At 48.8% G+C, this 19,224-nt stretch overlaps 1 protein-coding gene across 1 annotated transcript in view; it reads right to left on the reverse strand.

The window, feature by feature from the left end:
* LOC119384162 (acid phosphatase type 7-like) overlaps nt 1-19,224 on the reverse strand; it is a 515,431-nt gene that overhangs the window by 229,652 nt on the left and 266,555 nt on the right.

Consider the following 19,224-nt stretch of genomic DNA (forward strand, 5'->3'; position numbering starts at 1 on the left):
CGGAGCGTGTGGCGGCAGCTCGGCGCCACCACCGGCCAGCGGCAGCAACGAGATTCGCGCTGTGAGTCGTGCTCTTTCGTGGTCTGCTGCCGTCTGCTTCCGCGCTGCGAATCGTCGCGAAGCGAACCGTTGACGCGACGAAAGACCGCCGGGCACGGTGCTCACTGGGTCTGCGCGAATCTCGTTGCAGCCGCTGGCCGGCGGTGGCGCCGAGCTGCCGCCACACGCTCCGATGTTCCCTTTAACAGTGGACCCTTTGTACAAGTAGCATATCGTAACCAGTTTACTTAAACGTACAGCTGGAGCAGCCTCTGCTTCAAGGGCCTGTTTGGAGTTCCAAATGTTGGACACCGCCCTATAACGTAGCAGCATCCTCGCGATCTTTGCAGTAAATAACGTGTTTTCGGAGGAAGTTTGTGTGCCTTCGACATAAGTGCGTTTCCTGCACACACAGCACTTTCGCTCCAAGTCTTATTGGAAGTTTAACTTAATAGACCTTTTTGTTGGGCTAGTTGGTACATGCTTACTGAAAAACCAAAAAAACGCGTACCATCAAGGAAAAAAAGTAAGGACAGCACAGAAAGGGCGTCACTCGCAACTAACTTTATTCCCAGAACATCAGCGTCATATATAACCACAGCGACCCTGCGCGCGCACATCCACTCACAAGCTCGTCAGAATACGCGCGATAACATGACCAACTAGCCGAAAAATGAATCGATGAAACTAAATTCACCCCCACGCAGAGCAACAGATGTGTCACTAACACTGCATTCTTTCTTCTTTCTAATATAGTGTGCTTCCATAATTTCACGCGCTAAGACATCGTTACTCTTTCCAAGAACGGAAACACTGGCAAACCCAGGCTCACACTTGCATTGTGGTTCCTGCCAGTGTGAGCCTGGGTTTGCCAGTGTTTCCGTTCTTGGAAAAAGTAACGATGTCTTAGCGCGTGAAATTATGGAAGCTTACTATATTAGAAAGAAAAAAGAATGATGTGTTAGTGACACATCTGTTGCTCTGCGTGGGGGTGAATTTAGTTTCATCGATTCATTTTTCGATTAGTTAATCTTGTTATCGCGGGTTTTTGACGAGCGTGTGAGGCGATGTGCGCGCGCAGGATCGCTGTGGTTATATATGACGCTGATGTTCTGGGAATAAAGTTAGTTGCAAGTGACGCCCTTTCTGTCCTGTCCTTACTTTTTCCTTGATGGTACGCGTCTTTTTGGTTTTTCAGTTTTCAGTTATTGGAAGTTGTTGGACGTCATCGAGGTTTTGCGATAAGCCTCTGACGTTTCCTTGAATTAGAGTATCCATGTTGAAACCAACCTGTGCTGTGTGTGTGTGTGTCAGAAACAAGGTTGAATAAATTTACGGAGCCTTTTCAGGCCCTGAAAATTGGAGTTTTCTCTTTGTTTCAGCGTTCGTGGGAAGCTCGCCGCTCCTTGGACGCTGCCTGTATGTGTAGTGTTCGAGTATGTGTAGCGCTCATAGCTTCAGATGAAGCACTGGACATTCACTCTAACGAGCAATGAGGTTGAAAGGCCCACCCATTACAAAGGGCTGAGGCATAATTATTCATTATCAGCAGCAACAGCATCACCAATGTGTGCAGGTTGCGACAGCAGCCATGTAAGCAATACCATAGCAGCAACGCCTAACACTTGCTGTATGCGAAGCTGCCACTTTGGATATAACGGATTCGACGAAAAGGCTCTACGTTTGTTATGATGGTTGCTGAGCGCGGGAACAGACGCAACACACAAGAATCATACACAGAGGACGAGCGCTACTTTCAACTGTTTATTCCGCGATGTCTTCACGAAATATGCATTGCGTTGGCGCATGCGCAGATGGGTTCAATGAAAAGAAGCAAGAAATGGACATGATGGCAGATTTACTAACTGATATATGCTTTGAGGTATCTAAGTTCACGGGAGCACAGAGTGACAGAAGGTTCGCTAACGCACCCTGCCCCCCTCTTCTGAATGAGAAATCCTTCCAGTAACAAGCGGGCCTGCTCGTTGCGGCATTTGCCAAGAATCTTTGCCTCACGAAACAATGCCTCACAACCACAATAGTCCACGTAATCCGCTAAGTACGTTCATTCTTTTTTATGTTCAAGGCATGCTCTTTCAAACGCTCATTTGCACACATTCCGCTTTGACCGGTGTAACTTTTTCCGGGACAGTGGTATGTCATAAAAGACGCCGCAGGGGCTTTTACGTAAGTCAAAAGGCTCTTTTTTTAACATGAAAGTGTTTTATGCCGAGTCCACCAAGACTTTCATGACGTCTTTCCGTCACGGAAAGTCAGCAAAATGAACGCCATCAGATGACAAAGAAAGAAAACTGTAAGAAAAAGTTCCGTTGACGGGAGTCGAACCCATGACTTCTCGGTCTGCGACGATGGCTGGCGGGCGTTTAGCCTACAGCCAAACACATGACGGAGGGGACATGAATGCGCCTTTTATGTTTCACACTTTTCTCTCGCGGTGCTCTTGGATGGATGGATGGATGGATGCTATGAGCGTCCCCATTATAACGGGGTGGTTAAATGTGTGCCACCAGGCTCTAAATAAAAAAGATGGTTAATCCCTCCGTCATAGGAAACGGAATAACACGAAAGCAATGCGTGCCCTTACAGAAGTAACTGAATGTTTACAGTATTTTGATATAAGAGAGTTTGCACAATGCACATTGATGTCTGGCAGCTATAGCACTGTTTAACGTAGATGCACCCACTTTGATGATTGGTGGTACATCTCCATCCCGACGACTAACGTCCATGTTAAATGATTACACCAAAACCTTGTGGTAGCTGTAGTAGTTAACGGTGAAAGCGTATTCGGAGAACGAGGTGTGATAGCCAGAAGAGTGTCGCATATTGGACGCAGAACTTGGTCGCCATCCTGCAGCCTGTTAAAATATGATTGAACACCACGGCCGGGAAACGCAAAGCGCGTCTTGCCGCCCCCCGGCCGCAATTTTTCTCGGGGCGAGCGTGTAAGCGGGGAACGCGGTGTAACAGCCAGGTGAGGCAGGCGCGCTTCGCAGAGCTATGTTTGGTTTGGATTAGCGTGATGCCATGAGCGAGGCCGACGCTTTTACGACGCTTGGGCTAAGATCGCCACCTCGCGGTATGTTAAGGCATTGACAAAATTGAAGTTCTATTGAAAACGCGCCGAATGGAACGGACGTGTAACGCGTTGCAGGTGTTAATCGCGGAGGCCACAGTAGTGACGAATTACTTTACCGCTCCCAGAGGCCAACACCACCCCGCTGACCGGGAGAGTGGTAGATATAAAAGGCGCGTTTGTAAAACCTCTAGAGTCTGTGACCGTCGCGCAGTGGATAGCCTGCCTGGCATCTGTTGCTGCGGACCGAGGGGTCGTGGGTTCGATGCCCGCTGACGGAACTTTTTTTCTTTGTCATCTGATCGTGTAAATTTTTTCGACGTCATTTCCGTGACGGCAATACGTCACTGAAGTCTTGGTGGACCCCGGCATAAAACACTTTCGTGTTAAAAAGAACACGCCGTTGCTACGACCGACCCACTTGGCACGTTTCTAATAGAAGTGTAATTTCGTCAACGCTTTAACACAGCGCGTGGAGGCGGATTCAGCCCAAGCCTCGCTCGTAGCATCCACCCATATCGAAAAATAGCTCTCCGACGCTCTCCTGGCTGCCGCACCGTGTTCCGCGCTCGCTCTGTGAGAATTAGCGGCCTGCATAGAAGGAAGACACGACGCGCGTTGCGTTCCTCTTCGCATTTCACGACGCTTTCGAGTGCATATCGAGTATCAGTGTTTATTATGTGCTGGTTGATGCCATCTTTGCCCGGGATTCACCCATATGCCGTGTCCCCGTATATATAAGACTTCAGCTACCGCAAAGGTTAAATCAAGATCATGGGCGTTGGTCGTCCGTACGGAGATGTGCCACTAGGCGTCAGCGTGAGTGCGTCCACATCAAGCGGTACTATATCTGCCAAACAACAATAGTCATTGTACAAACTCGCATATTGACGCGAGGTAGGCTGGCAACCGTAGTGGCCAGCCCCTTGAAAGAGAACAACGAAGTTAATCGGTGTGCGCGCGCTTTCGGATGTCAGCCTTTTTTCCAGAGTAAACGTTCCTGTTTTGTATCTTCGCCCTGTGTCTTCGCCCATCTATCAGTTAGCCTGGTGACATTTCCTGTTGAAAGTGCTGGGTACGGTAAATGATACGGTCTCTAGATAATACCCCAGACGCAAGCCCGCCGAGTAGTTCAACCGAGCTTACCCCTGTGCCCGTACGTACCAGTCGTCGTCTCCAGGGCCTCCAGCCACAGCACGGTTTGCTACCTCAACGCACGCGAACTATGAATCAAACACCTCCTAACGCTACCGTGCAAGAACCAGCGCAACTCGTCGTCAACGAAACCAGGACGCTGAAGACATTTCACGGAGCTGCTTTCACGGATGCAGACGACTGGCTTGAGCTCTTGGACTGGGTTGCCATCATCAACGACTGGACCCAAGAGCGTAAGCTATGCTATGTGTATTGCGTTCTCAAAGATTCCGCAAAAACGTAGTTTGAGAACCAAGAGGCAACGCTAACGTCGTGGGATGAGCTTCGTCGGCAGTTACTCAGCGCCTTTGCCAGAGCGGACAGGAAGGGGAGCTAAGTGTGCGGTGGAGGCCAGAGTTCAAGGCCCAAACAAAAGGGTGACAACATACATAGAGGACATATATCGGCTTTTTCGGCGTGCGGACCTCTCTATGACTGAAGCCAAGAAAGTTCTTCACCTGATGCGGGGTGTCAAGAAAGAAAAATCACAGCATATCCACGTAGTGAATGATAATGAGTGGGCGAAGCTCCGGAGGTTCATCGGTAAACCAGGAATCTTCCGTGAATTCTGCCCAATACATCATCAACGACGTGAGATCGGGCGCGTTTATACTAAAGGGTCGATGCGAGTCATGGCAACTTGCAGCTCACTTTAATTTCACATGTACGCTGTGAATTTTTTTTTGTTTAATCACGCACAGGAGAAATATCACACAGGCGCTACCATTAAGGTCAAAATCCAGTGCCTATATATACGGGGTGGTCAGTGAACTGTTGTGCAGCGCGAGCCGTCGGCTTTTTCAATCAAAAAACTCGCTAGCAGACGCTGCCTGCGTCAGCGTCGCGAGGCGAGGTAGAGGGGGGGACCGTAGGAGAGAGGGGAAACATAGGAGAGGAGAGGGTGAGGGCGCCCCTAAAATCGGAGAGCAGCTGCACCGCCAACGCCATCTAGCGTACCTTCACTCAACCGCCATATTGTACGCATGACTATGAGACAGCGCCCTCTCGGAAACGAGACGATAAATGGAATGCGTCCAGCGCCACCTAGTATATCGTCACCCAACTGCAGTTTGCATGCATCTCTATGGGACAGCGCCCTCTATTGTACGATAAGGGGATAAACAAAATCAGGGTTCCCCTGATTTTGTTTTCGTCATATATGACGCTAAGCTCAGGGGAACGTTTGTTTTCGTTTTGCCTTTCGAGGACAAGAGCGCGTTCACGATTGTTTTCATTCATGGCAGAAAGTCAGCGCCATCGCCATCGTTATCACGTGTAGTGGGTACATTCCACTATACGGTGGCTACATACAGGGGACGCACAGCCCACGCCTTAGGGAGCTTCGCCCCTAAAATTTTTGCCGACTTCACTCGAAACCGCCTGCGACACTTGCGGAGTTCCACGATGAAGCCACTGTCATGGAGAGGGCCGTTCAACAGCGTGCCAGGCAGTATAACCGCGATGTCGTGAAATCAAGCGAGGTCAATTCGGTCACCATCGGCAGTGACATCAGCGCCTTGCGTGAGCTCATCAGGGCTGTCATCAAGGAGGAGCTACAAAAAATGCAGATGACTGCTCCACCTGTAGGACAGCTCTCCGTTGCGGAGATAATTCGCGTCGAGGTACGTCATGCTGTCCACGCTCCCCAACACTACGAGGTGCCACACCAACGGCAGTGCGTCGAGATGAGCTACGCGGAAGCAGTGCGACCTCCTCCACCGTGCAGTACTCCCGGCGTGGTGCACCCAGCTCAGAAAATGGAAGACGGCTTCAGTCGTCACAACCCACCGTTGATCGCCGAAGCAACACCAAGGGAGAGCGATCTCTGGCGCACACCGGACCGAAGGCCCCTTCGTTTGCATTGTGGAGAACCGGGGCACATATATCGAGCGTGCCCTTACCGCCGTGTGGGTCTCCGTGGATTTTCGCCGAACGCCCCTCGTCCGCGACCTGGTGAGCGACCACTGGAAATAGAGAACTTCATCTCGAATCGTCGCAATGTGGAGCATTGATGGCACGAGCCCCGTTTATCGTCTCCTGCTCGTTATAGGTCCCCAAGCCCAGCCTTTTCACGCGGCGCTTTGAGACGCCGCTCACCCAGTCCTGCGGGTCGGGAAAACTGAGTTCAGCGACCTCCGGAGGTGAGGCCGCTGACGCTGACTGCACAGAAGATGCTCCATTACGACGACATCGACGACAGAACAGAGACACACAGACGCAGCCAGATGCGGTACCAAATGTGGTAACATCCAACATTACTGTAACCGTGGACGACGAAGTAAAGGTGCTAATTGATACTGGAGCAGACACTTCAGTTATGAGCATTGACCTTGCCTGCAAGCTGAAGAAGGTTTCTACACAGTGGACTGGCTGGCAGATTCGGACGGCAGGAGGCCATCTTCTAACTCAGGCGGGATGCACAGCACGAGTGAGCATTCGTGAGTTTACGTATCTCGGAGATTTCATGATACTCCCGAATTGCCCAAGGGACCTAATTCTCGGAATGGACTTCCTGCAAGCTAACGGAGCCCTGATTAACTTGCAAGAGTCGCAGGTAGAGTTTTCCACGACGTACGCCTTAGCTGGTAGCACTGACGACTGTTATGTCAATGCCTTGAGGGTTGTCGACGTTAACGTCACGTTACTGCCGAAGAGTAGCGTTATTGACCCTGGTAACCTGCGACGCATTCGATGAATTTGACGACTACGAAGGCATTGCCGAGGCAAATATTCCTCTGTTGCTCAAACGGAACATCTGCATAGCCCGAGGGCTTGTTCGGCTGCAGAATAAGTGCTCTCAAGTTCTGCTCACGATATTCAGTAATGAATTTCAGCACGTCCCTCAAGCACCGCTGTCGCCTTCCTCAGCGACATAGCCGACTTCTCCGACATCAGCACGTTAGAGTTGACTTCATTGGGTGCAACAACCTGTGCTAACCTAGGCAGCCGCATTCACGTGAATGCTGACTTGTGAGATCCGCAAAAGGAGCGCCTGCTAAGCCTTGTGACAGAATTCTCGGGCTGCTTCTCCACAGCATCAAAAGTTCAGCGCACTTCCGTGACCACACACCGCATTGTTAGGGAGGCGTCGGCACGGCCTCTTCCCCAGCATCCATACCGCATGTCCCCAAAGGCGAGGAAGGCGATTGAGCGTCAAGTTCAAGAAATGCTGAATGATGACGTCATTCAACCGTCGACAAGTCCGTGGGCGTCGCCTGTGGTACTAGTAAATAAAACAGATAACACAAAAGTTGACTACCAGTGACTTAACAGAATCACCAAACGCGATGTTTATCCCCTGCCACGGATTGATGACGCCTTGGACCGTCTACGCCATGCTCAGATCTTTACAACATTAGACCTCAAGTCAGGGTACTAACTGTACTGACTGGTACTGAGTGTAAGGGCTGTACGAATTTAAAGTACTGATGTGGCAACACACTGTGCACAAACGGGCGCAGCCTCCGCCTCGTCACTATCTAGGCCGTCGTGAAATGGCTGCATGCTACCCCACGCCTCCGATAAGAGACAGCGCCACCGCAGCGTCACCGGAGGCTTACGTCCACCGACGGTGGCTATAAAACCAAGCTGCCAAGCACGGAAGTGACCCTTCCTTCGCTACCCGACTAAGCGCAGCGTCGGTATGCTCGCCCCGCTGCTGCTACTTTGCTAATAAACAGTTGTTACGTTTATGTTGGGATGCGTCCTTCCATCGACCCCTCATCCCACATCTGGTGACCCGGAAAACAAACGCACCGCACCGTCATGGCCGGCCTGGAAGCGCTTGCCGCTCTTCGCCAACATGTACAAGAACTTCAACATTAACTGCAGGCCCTGCAGCAGCAACATCCCGCCAACGTCTCCGCACCCCTGGCCGTAATGGCCAGCGCCGCTGAGGATGTCAGAGCCCCTGCAGAAGGCATCCCGCACGCTGCTTCATACGACACCTGGCGTGTCGCTGTCAAGCTTCCACCGTTTTGGTCGGACTCGCCCGAGGTCTGGTTCGCCCAGGTCGAGGCCCAGTTCTCCCTGGCGCGCATCACGCAAGACCGGACACGCTACAATTAAGTCGTCGCCCACCTGGACGCACGTTATTCCAGCGAGGTCCGGGATAGCCTGGCCAACCCACCAACGGCCAACCTCTATGAACACCTGAAGACCGCACTCATCCGCCGCCTGTCGCTCTCGGAAGACCAGAAGGTACGACAACTTCATACCGCAGAGCTTGCCGAGCGCAAACCTTCGCAGCTCCGGCGCCACATGCGTGCACTCGCGGGCAACATGCAAGTCCAGGATTCCTTCCTGCGAGCGCTTTGGCTCCAACGACTCCCGCCGCACGTCCAGGCAATTCTGCCGGCTCAGGTTAGGCTACCTCTCGGCGAACTTGCGGAGATTGCTGATCGCGTCGTCGAGGTCTCCTTGCCGCAGCTCTCACCCACCATCCAGGCTGTCGCCGCACCGCTGAACACAGCGGAGCTTGCACGCCGTATCGACGACATCGATAGACAGCTCACCTCCATTCAACAACGCCTGGGTGAACGTCTTCCGATGCACCAGCGCCGCCAATCGCAAAGCCGCGACCTTAACACCACTTCGTTGCGGCAACCCGACAACAGGCCTGTGTTACTACCACCGACGTTTCGGGGAGAGAGCTCGGCAATGTCGACCACCGTGTTCCGCTGGGCATGCGGAAAACGCCAACGGCAGCTCGTAGAGACGGCCGCAAGCTGCCAACCCGGAGGCCGTCGCATCTTCGTCACCGACCAAATCACGAAGCAGCGGTTCCTTGTCGACAGCGGTTCCGACATTTGCTGCTTCCCGCGATCCCATCTTCAGGGTCCTCGTCCGCCTACGTCTTTTGAGCTCAGTGCGGCAAACCGCTCCACAATCAAGGCGTACGGCTCGCTCCGCCTGCACATCCAGCTCAGAAACTTACGTCGTGACCTTTGCTGGAATTTTGTCATCGCCGACGTCACCGAGCCAATCATCTGCTCAGACTCTGGCCCACTACAACCTCTTTCCGGACTGCCGCAACGACCTCATCATCGACGCGACAACAGGACATTCCACACCAGGCCAGCGAACGACCGCCCAACAGCCAAGCATCAAGGTACTTAGCGTTGACAGTCATTCGCCATACCAGGCCATCATCGCCGAATTTCCCGGATTGACGCGCCCCAGCGGACTGCCACACAATGTGCAGCACACCACCGTGCACTACATCCGGACATCAGGCCCCCCGGTTTTCTGCTGCGCCTGTCGCCATGCCCCGGACCGCATGCGCATAGCCAAGGCAGAGTTCGAGGCCATGCTCCGCGAAGGAATAGCCCGCCGCTCTGACAGTCCATGGGCCTCGCCACTCCACCTTGTTCCGAAGAAGACCGAAGGCTGGCGGCCCTGTGGGGACTACCGTGCCCTCAACGCGCGCACCATCCCGGACAGGTACCCCATCCAACATACAGGACTTCGCCCATCGCATTTATGGCTGCCACGTGTTATCCGTGCTAGACTTGGTGAAGGCGTACACACAGATACCCGTCCATCCGGATGACGTCCCGAAAGCGGCAATCATCACTCCTTTTGGCTTGTTCGAGTTTCCCTTCATGAGCTTCGGCCTGAGGAACGCTGGACAAGCCTTTCAGCGCTTCATCGACGAAGTCGTCCGCGGCCTCGACTTCTGCTTCGTTTACCTTGACGACATACTGGTATATTCCCGCGACGCCGAAGAGCACCACAGGCACCTTCGTCTGCTGCTCCAACGCCTTGATGACCACGGTCTACTCGTCAATATCCAAAAAAAGCACGCTAGGCGCTTCCGTCGTCCGCTTCCTCGGCCACTGAAGTTTCATCTGAGGGAACTCGGCCCTTGTCCCAACGCATCTCGGACCTGCAAAGTTACCCTCAACCCACTACCGCTAAAACCTTCGCCGTTTCCTTGGCATTCTGAACTTCTACAGGCGTTTCTTGCCACACGCAGCCGACTACCAGGCTTCCCTCCATGATGCTTTGGCTGGCCTACGAGTAAACCAGCCCGACACGTTGACACCGACGTTAGCGAAAACTTTCGAAGATTGCAAAGCCGCCCTTTGCACCGCCACGCCTCTCACCCAACCCGTGCCAGACGCTCGCTTGGGACTCTTCCCGGACGCATCTAGCTTCGCCATCGGCGCCGCCCTCATGCAACGCGTGGACAACACCTGGCATCCCTTGGCGTTCTTCTCCAAGAAGGTCGAAGCTCGGAAAACGGCCCCTTCACCGCCAGTTCCACTGACGAAACGACGACCACCGCCCCGACAAGTTCGCCAGCCTACTACAGAGAACTTCTGGCGATATACGAAGACTGCAACACTTTCGCCATATCCTCGAAGCACAGAACTGCACCATCTATACCGACCACAAGCCTCTTACCTACGCCTTCTCTCAACGTCGCGACAAACTCCCGCCTGTACAGCAGAACCAACTCTCGTTTATTGCACAGTTCACCACCGAAATCCAACATGTCAGCGGGAAAGACAACGTTGTCGCCGACGCGCTTTCACGTATAGCAGCCATCAGCTCTGTTTGGTAGATGAAGGAGGAAATCAATTTGAAGGGCATGAAGCGCTAGGTTACATCCGAAAGATAACAGCCGATTCGTTTAAAAGGTCACCCAGGGTATTCCCGCGGTGAGTAAAAGTACGCAAAGGAGTGCAACTGACGAAGATGTAGTACTAGAGAATTTCAAATGGAAGAAGGCCGAAAGAAAAATTCCGAAGCGCACTACTCCGGGCTTAGATGAGGTTCCCGTCAGCCTCATTAACGAACTCGGACATAACACTAAAGAAGCACTGCTGAAAGCCGTAGAAAAGTGCTTACAGGAGAGGGAAATACCAGACAGTTGGCGAAAAAGTAGAATAAACTTAATCTATAAAGGCAGGGGAGAAAAGGATAACATCGCTCGTATAGACCGCTAACCATTACATCGGTGCTATACACCAGAACACAGCGAATTCAATGCGTGCCGCCATATTTAGACTGCGCGTCGCGCCATCTGTCGCAAGCGCGGCGAAGCAACACCGTGGGCTGCTATGGTAGCAGACGCTCCGCAAATCAAACGCAAAACTTCCCAAGTTCAATCCGACGGTAAGCATGTGTCGCGCCTTTACTCGCCTGGAAATTTGTGCTGTTTCCTTGTGAAACGTCGAGAGGACTATACTCGACTGTGCAGAATGTCTACAGCACGTGCAGTGCAGACTGCGGAAGCAACTTCATGAGGTACCTATACGCCGTTACATTTGTACAAAACGTGCGCGCTGTGTGCGCGCGTGAGTCGTAATATCTCCTATTATTGGCATGCAGCCTGCCAAAGAGTACAGCAGTGATTTGGTACCGCATACTGCAGATTGCGCACTAAGTATTGTGAGAAATCGGCATTTCAGCGCGGATCACGTAATAATTAGCGTACGCTTTGCAGACAGTTACGCAGAACGAGATTTTTCCTGCACAAGCGCTCTTACAGCCATGTGTCTTGCTCACAAAAGCGTGTAATCACGGAGTTCCCCCGCAGTGTCGTTCATCGATCCCTTTTGGAAGCTGTTTGCGCGACTTTGGTAACGATTATGCTTTACAAAAGAAACTGAGGTACCGTATGTCAACATGACAGTGTGCACGGGCGGATCTCGATGTCCCTTATTACAGGCGTGCTGTGCGAACACATGGCGAAAATTTAGCTGTCCCGAGACAGCGCCCAGGGTCGCAGGGGCGCAGCCAAGGGGGGGGGGGGTACACCCCCCCCCCCGAAATTTTTCAGTTTTGCTTGCGTATATAGGCACGCGCACATACAAACGCACGCACGAACATACATAAAGTATGGTTGAACCCCCCCCCGAAAAAAATTTTTCCCCCGAAAAAAAGTTTTTCGGGGGAAACTCTCCCCCCCCCCGAAAAAAAGTTTTTCTTCGAGATGGGGGGGAGGGGAGGTCACAGATTCCTTTAATGTATGCTTTTGCGTGTGTTTGTATGTGCGCGCGTATATGTGTGTACACACACAAGATGTAAAAACTGGGGGGGGGGGGGCAGTTGTGTTTAGAGAGAGAGAGAGAAAGAGAAGGAATGTAGGAAAGGTGTTGAACCCCCCAAACGGCTTCCCTGGCTATGGTCCTGCTTGAGCTTCTAATAATAGTAACTGTTACCTGTGTCTATGATGTGAAGGGCATTGGTGTAAGTACTGTTTACTTATGTGTCACTGCTATGTATTCTGTGCAGATGCCTTATGTCCACCCAAATTTGGGGACATCAAGGATTGGCAGGAGAACATGAAGCTCTGGCCACCTGTTCAAGAACACCACATTATCTACTACCTTTTAAAGGCGAAGGCATGTGACCTCGAAGATGTGAATGCCATCAAAAGCACTGAAGCATACAACTACGTCGAAAGCGGGAAAGTAGGCTGCTTGCTTGTACACGAGGACACAGCCACACACTACATCTTCATCAAAGGAGACGTTGAAAGGTCCCAGGCACTAAGTGCACCCCTACACAAAGCTTGGGTCTGCCTTCAACCCAGCGGCGGTGTCGTCACAGGAGACTGCTCTTGTATGGCTGGTGCAGCACGGGCTTGCAGCCACATTGGTACGTTGTTTTTACATATGTTACCACCCTATGCACCACAATGCCACTCAACTTGGCTGTCTGAATAATAGACTTCAGTTTTGCGAGATGCCCCTTGTCGAAATGCTAAATAAACTAAAAAAACTTACGTACTGTTTTGAACCATCCTTTAGCTACTCACACTTTTTCTCAAGGTCACTTCGTCATTTTTGAACTTGCCTTTGGCACTCTTTTCAGTGAAAATGGGTAAAAAATTACTAAGAAATTTGTATAAAATTGTGTTCATAAAAGAAAATGAAGTTTATAAACCATTCGTAGCTACTGCACAGTCATGATAGCAAGGACGTATAACATCATTACAAGGACCACAACTTCATCCCCTTATAGCGTAGAAGAACAGGTATTCAGGCACACGTATGACAGGTATTCTGGCTACAGAGAAGAGCTAGGTGTACCTTACTGATATGAAGTGCAAATGTGTCTCATTTAAACTATTATTCAATACAACGAATATTTTGCATTAATTTTAGTCTACGGCACTTAACCTAATGGAAGGTTACCATCATTTTTTAAGATCAATATCAGTATTGCAGGAGTTTTAAATGTGTGTCACTGGAAGGTTTTTATAAGTGGAACAACTCTCGTTTCAGGAGCTCTTCTCTGGAAGATAGAGTTTGCTGTAAGACTGGGCCTAACTGGTACTGCGTGCACTGACAAGAGTGCTGAGTGGAATCGTGGCACTAAGAGGAATGTACTCCCTGGACAAATCGAAGAAATGGACTTCACACTAAGAAGACAAATGGAGCCTGAGAAACCAAATAGGGGGCAACGTCATCTGGAATTTCAAAAGTTTAAGGACCATATTTCACTTCTGAAAAGCTTTGAAACATGTCCATTGAAAGGTCTTGCCTCAGTACGGGGTACCATTTTAAACACAATACTAAATGCTCCACCTGCAGATCCTACAAATGAGACTCTCGAATCTTGCAGTGCACCATCTCATGGCCTTCACAGTGATATAGGACCTGACAACTGCGAGTGCTGTGCCAATTTTTACAAAAGATATGTAGACATACCTCTAAATGCTCAGCTTAGATTAGCAAAAGGAACAGTGGAGCAACGTGGCAGTGTATGGGAAGGCAGCAGAAAAGTAAGAATTACTGCATCAGTGACCTCTAAAATTCCAAAGCGCAAGCAAACTTTGCCAGAAAAAGCGTTAGCACGCCTTCTGAAGCCTACCTTCCAAGGCAACAAGGCAACTGTGCATGGTACACAGTGTGAACCTCTAGCCAGGGAAGCATTTCAGCAAAAAACTGGTCTAATTGTGGCAAGATCAGGAACTATAGTGTCTCAAAGAGATCCATACCTATCTGCAAGCCCTGATGGACTAGTTGGCACAGATGCTATGATTGAAATTAAGTGTCCCTGCACAGAAGACTGCTCCTCTCTGATAGAAAGTGGAAAATATGATGTAAGGAAAGGAGATGATGGATATTTCCTTTCCAGGTCAGGCAGGGGGGGTTACTATAGTCAGGTACAATTCACCATATATTGTTGCCAAAGGAATCATTGTTTCTTCTATGTCTGGACCAGGAGGAAAACGGTTCTCGTTAATGTGAACTATGACCCAGTAATACTTGAGCCTTCAACCTTACGAGAGTGCGCAACTTTTACTTTTCATTGTACCTTCCGGCCCTGGTAGATGACTCTGCGACTCAAAGCTCGACAGCACTTGAAGCATATGCCATGTTTCTAAGCACTGCTATGTAAATTATGTCAGCAAGGATAGTTACCTTGCAGTGTATTTATTTTAAATAATTTATTATGCTTTTTGTACGTGTGGACAAGGACGAGAACAGTTCTTGCTAATGTGAATAATGACCCAGAATACCTAATCTCCAGCCTTGTGCGAGAGTGCGGATGTTGCTTTTAATCGTATTTTCCAGCCCTGGTAGATAACTCTGATTCAAAGCTCGACAGCACTTGAAGCATATGTCATGTGTCTAAGCACTGCTATGTAAATAGTGACAGCAAGAGTTAACTTCCAGTAGTGTGCACTATTTAAAATAATGTTTTACCTCCAGTAATCTGCAGCTGGAGAACAGCAAGGGTTATGATGCAACACCCTTTTTTTCACTTGAAAGCCCTATCGAGGGGTGTAAAATAGGTTTAGCATCATATATGTACAGTATATAGAGCTTGGTCTCTTTAAAGGCTAACTGCAACGGAATTTCATTTTGGCGGAACATGTTGAAGACCGAAGCAATCCTTGGCAAAGCCACAAGACTATTAATGATATTGTTTCCTAGTTATCAGCGTTTAAGGAGCGCCGATACAGACGTGCACCCGATTCAGCACTCAGAGATTGTGTCAAGGAGCCATGCATTCCAAGGTATGTGTCACTCTCAGTGAGCAGTAGTGGTGATGTTTTATTTGTTTTAGTATCAAAAATGGCTACCTCTGTGAGTTTCTTGCAATGCTGTGACTAATACTAGCAAGAGATTTTGTATAAGAGCTGCCCTATATTTATGCTGTTCAAACTGGGCGACAGTTTCCGTTGCAGTTGGCCTTTAAAAAACGTACAGCAAGGATCTGAGGTGGGAACATATCTCGTCCCAAACTACTGTTGCAGCATTTAAAGCAGGAAGTGTTACAATATATGTTAAGCTTCAGAAGAGACACAATTTGTTTAATGCTTGTGATAACAGAAAACTCATAGTTGGTGCTGGCCCATCAATAAAAGCGATTTACAACCTTGTAAGTGATGATTATTTTTTTCACAAATAGCATACACTATAGACACTAGTGCTAAAAATTGCCAAATCAATAACAAGAACCCTCTTTTGTGAATATTTATTAGAGTTCAAAAATATGCTATGACACGCTTGGTGCTTGCACAATAAGAACAGCTGGTTTCAGCAAGTTGTTACACTGCATTGTTTGCTCATGGCATATCTTTCACTGAATGCACTCAAACAAATTGCAGCTCTCACAGCAGAATCCCTCATGAAGCAAACAAGTTTACCAAAAACAATAAAGCGAAATAAGGCAGGCTTTTTCTGCAGCAAGATTGCCGAAAGCAATCCGGTACCCATGGTCACTTTTGGATAGAAATAAACTTTACACAAACAGCTTCTAATCTGGCATCACTGCTCACTGCGAATCAAACACGACTTTAAATTGCAAAGTCCAGCACAAACTACAACAATGTCGTTTACGAGTTTCTTGTGATGAATTGGGACACTGTTCTTCAATATTCTGAATGGCTTGATCCGATTTATTGCCCTTTCAACATGTATTGCTAGCGAAGCAATCCGCCTTGTTCTTGTAACCTCGACTACCTCAAGCCGTTTCCTTCCCTGAGTAAAAGCGGGCATATTTAGGCGAATGCCCTTTGCTTTCATTTCCTCACTCATCATGAAGCCTCGATCAGCCATTACCTCATCACCACTTTCAAGGTAGCTGCAAAATCCAGAATCCTGAACAATAAAGCGATCAGAAGCTCGCCCACCATAGAATCTACTACAATAAGAACAGCTGGTTTCAGCAAGCTGTTACCTGCATTGTTTGCTCGTGGCATAACTTTCACTGAATGCACTCAAATTGCAGCTCTCACAGCAGAATCCCTCATGAAGAGAACAAGTGTACCAAAAACAATAAAGCGAAATAAGGCAGGCTTTTTCTGCAGCAAGAGTTGCCGAAAGCAATCCGGTACCCATGGTCACTTTTGGATAGAAATGAACTTTACACAAACAGCTTCTAATCTGGCATCACTGCTCACTGCAATCAAACACGACTTTAAATTGCAAAGTCCAGCACAAACTACAACAATGTCGTTTACGAGTTTCTTGTGATGAATTGGGACACTGTTCTTCAATATTCTGAATGGCTTGATCCGATTTATTGCCCTTTCAACATGTATTGCTAGCGAAGCAATCCGCCTTGTTCTTGTAACCTCCACTACCTCAAGCCGTTTCCTTCCCTGAGTAAAAGCGGGCATATTTAGGCAAATGCCCTTTGCTTTCATTTCCTCACTCATCATGAAGCCTCGATCAGCCATTACCTCATCACCACTTTCAAGGTAGCTGCAAAATCCAGAATCCTGAACAATAAAGCGATCAGAAGCTCGCCCACCATAGAATCTACTACAATAAGAACAGCTGGTTTCAGCAAGCTGTTACACTGCATTGTTTGCTCGTGGCATAACTTTCACTGAATGCACTCAAATTGCAGCTCTCACAGCAGAATCCCTCATGAAGAGAACAAGTGTACCAAAAACAATAAAGCGAAATAAGGCAGGCTTTTTCTGCAGCAAGAGTTGCCGAAAGCAATCCGGTACCCATGGTCACTTTTGGATAGAAATGAACTTTACACAAACAGCTTCTAATCTGGCATCACTGCTCACTGCAAATCAAACACGACTTTAAATTGCAAAGTCCAGCACAAACTACAACAATGTCGTTTACGAGTTTCTTGTGATGAATTGGGACACTGTTCTTCAATATTCTGAATGGCTTGATCCGATTTATTGCCCTTTCGACATGTATTGCTAGCGAAGCAATCCGCCTTGTTCTTGTAACCTCCACTACCTCAAGCCGTTTCCTTCCCTGAGTAAAAGCGGGAATATTTAGGCAAATGCCCTTTGCTTTCATTTCCTCACTCATCATGAAGCCTCGATCAGCCATTACCTCATCACCACTTTCAAGGTAGCTGCAAAATCCAGAATCCTGAACAATAAAGCGATCAGAAGCTCGCCCACCATAGAATCTACTACAATAAGAACAGCTGGTTTCAGCAAGCTGTTACACTGCATGTTTGCTCGTGGCATAACTTTCACTGAATGCACTCAAATTGCAGCTCTCACAGCAGAATCCTCATGAAGAGAACAAGTGTACCAAAAACAATAAAGCGAAATAAGGCAGGCTTTTTCTGCAGCAAGAGTTGCCGAAAGCAATCCGGTACCCATGGTCACTTTTGGATAAAATGAACTTTACACAAACAGCTTCTAATCTTGGCATCATGCTCACTGCAAATCAAACACGACTTTAAATTGCAAGTCCAGCACAAACTACAACAATGTCGTTTACGAGTTTCTTGTGATGAATGGGACACTGTTCTCAATATTCTGAATGTCTTGATACGATTTATGCCTTTCGACATGTATTCTTAGGGAAGCAATCCGCCTTGTTCTTGTAACCTCCACTTCCTCGAGCCTTTTCCTTCCCTGAGTAAAAGCAGGCATATTTAGGCGAATGCCTTTTGCTTTCATTTCTTCACTCATCGTGAAGCCTCCATCAGCCATTACTCATCACCACTTTCAAGGTAGCTGCAAAATCCAGAATCCTGAACAATAAGCGATCAGAAGCTCGCCCACCGTAGACTCTAGATACAAAGTAGTAAAACCAGTTGGGGCTATTGCTACCAGAAATTTTCCCGTGTTTCCTCCTTTGTATTGGCTATATGTCTGGGCACGAGCATATAGCTTCTTGGGGCGCTGCATGTGCACTTCTGTGCAATCGATAATGCATCTAGTGCCCTTGTATCCACTTTCTTTGAATGTTTTTGGAAGTGACCTTTGTATGGTTTCTTGAGGCAGCCAGATTATCAAATGTCTTCTTGAAATGGCAGCTAGTGCTCGAAGAACAGTGCGGAAAATCTTGCCAGCAAGTGACACAGATATGAAAAAACGATGTGGCAAATCAGCATACAGTAAGCCTAATCTAAGTCGCATCAAAGTTAGCAAAACGGCATCACTATTGCCTAACTTGAACTCAATGCTGACTTCACTATCCACAACCTTGACAACTCACAGAATGTGCAATAGCTCAAGCCAGTGTAAACTGATACTGACCAGGCAATAATGAAAATACACTGTAGGATGATGTTTGGGTTCCTGCATCAACATATTTCACACTACAAGAAAAGTAGCAGTGTCATGCAAAGGGCTTTCCGCACTACTCAAGTGAAATGTCCAATGGTACTGTTATGTGCTGCAGGCTCCGGTAATGAGGACGCTGTGGACAGCTCAACTGCGTGCAAAGTCTCGGCATCACATGCGTCGAAACAGGAAATTGGGGCTGCCTGCACCTGTTCAGCGCTTTCGACCACTACATAGTATGCAGGGTGGAAATCAAGTAGCTGGTTTGTAGGCTCCTGCAGTTCATGGGCATACAGTCTTACGGTGTTTGTAGTTCTTCTACATCTGTGTTGAAGTGATCAGGTGTTGCCACTTGTACAGCTTCACTCGTGGCATCCTCTGCAGGCAGGTAATCAGACGTCACTGGCTGTGATGTGTGCACATAGTG

The sequence above is a fragment of the Rhipicephalus sanguineus genome, chromosome 2 (genome assembly GCF_013339695.2).
Source record: "Rhipicephalus sanguineus isolate Rsan-2018 chromosome 2, BIME_Rsan_1.4, whole genome shotgun sequence".
Classification (NCBI taxonomy): domain Eukaryota; kingdom Metazoa; phylum Arthropoda; class Arachnida; order Ixodida; family Ixodidae; genus Rhipicephalus; species Rhipicephalus sanguineus.